Source organism: Octopus bimaculoides, chromosome 2, assembly GCF_001194135.2.
Source record: "Octopus bimaculoides isolate UCB-OBI-ISO-001 chromosome 2, ASM119413v2, whole genome shotgun sequence".
Taxonomy (NCBI): Eukaryota; Metazoa; Mollusca; class Cephalopoda; order Octopoda; family Octopodidae; genus Octopus; species Octopus bimaculoides.
Window position 1 is genome coordinate 87,655,179 of NC_068982.1, and position 1,533 is coordinate 87,656,711.

A 1,533-nucleotide genomic window follows, 5' to 3' on the forward strand; every position below is an offset into this window, starting at 1 on the left:
ATATATATATATATATATATATATATATATACATACATACATACATATATATATATTTTGCGAATCTATATAGTAACTATCCAAGCAATTATAGAATAGAAGCTATTAAATACCAGAAAGCATTGGTAGAAATTTTATTGTCGATGGCTTCCAATACAGTTAAACTACTTTATGTTTGGTTGCTCAGCCTACCGACAGCAGTCAGGAATGTCTATGGAAACTAAAGTTACTCTAACACATGTGAACTTACTCATGTGTTACTATGAAGAGAAAATCTATTAAATATTTGGAGTGGAATTTAGCTGTTTGTTGAAATACCGAGATTCCTGAAATACCACTTTCAAATTCTTGTCCATAACATAAACACTTTTAATTCACTATGAAACTTAGAATTGATAAAGGTCTCTTTATTGATATACTAATTACAAAAAATAATACAACTACAACACTGAACAGACAGATTTTAAACCTACCAACTCATGACCATATTTTTAAATATCATGTTATCCGAAAAATATTTGAAATAACGTTACATTCATTATTAAACGAATCTGCATAAGAAAGAAACCAAAGACTAGAAGAAATGAAAAAATACTTGTCAAAAGAAAATACCCTTTAAAATGAATCAAGTTGGGATTCAAAAAGCAAGACAAATTAACATCCAAAAGCTTCAAGCAAAATACAAAATACAAAAAATATTACAAAACACAGAAAAAACAAAACATAAAAACAAAAACTCCGAAAATTTAAAAATAAATTCCATATATTTTCAAATTTGAACTCAAAAGCTGTATTAATATCAATATAAACTTCTCAAAAACTATTATAGGAACAAAATCAACAACAAAAAAAATGAAATACCCCTAATCAGTAAAAGAGAAAGCGAAATTATTAAAAAAAGACATTGACCAATGCAAAGCTACAAACTACGGAGCTAAAAGTTAGTAAATGCAAGCGACGAATCTGTGGAGTATGAAGCTACCCATTTGAAAGCTTCGAATTCCATTTCAAGGAGAGACTTACCTTCAAAATTAAAAACAATTTTTCTTATGATTCAGACAACCTAATATATATTATAACATGTAATGGTTGACATGAACATTACATTGGACAAAAGAATGATGGTACATTGCCAACAGATCAGGGAACCATATACAAGAAAATTAGCTTCAGTCAACTAACAGGAGATTGTGGAGGACGGGTTTTACCAAACTCTTCCGTATTCCCAACTATAGGACATCAACGAATAATAAAGAAATATTTTTATTAACAGATATCAATAAAAAATGAATGCATTATACTTTAGTTAGCTTACTTCAGTGATAAAATTCTTAAAAGAAAAAATTAACCACTGATTAAACGCTTTTCGGGTAAAGTAAACTTTCTATAAGGACAACTCTGTTATATTATCGCTAAGAATAAGCAAAAAAAAAAAACAAACTTTATATTCTGTTTTATTCAAAATATAATTTCCAGAAAATAATGATCAATACTTATGTTCTTATGAAAACAACATAAGCAGTATGAGGCACA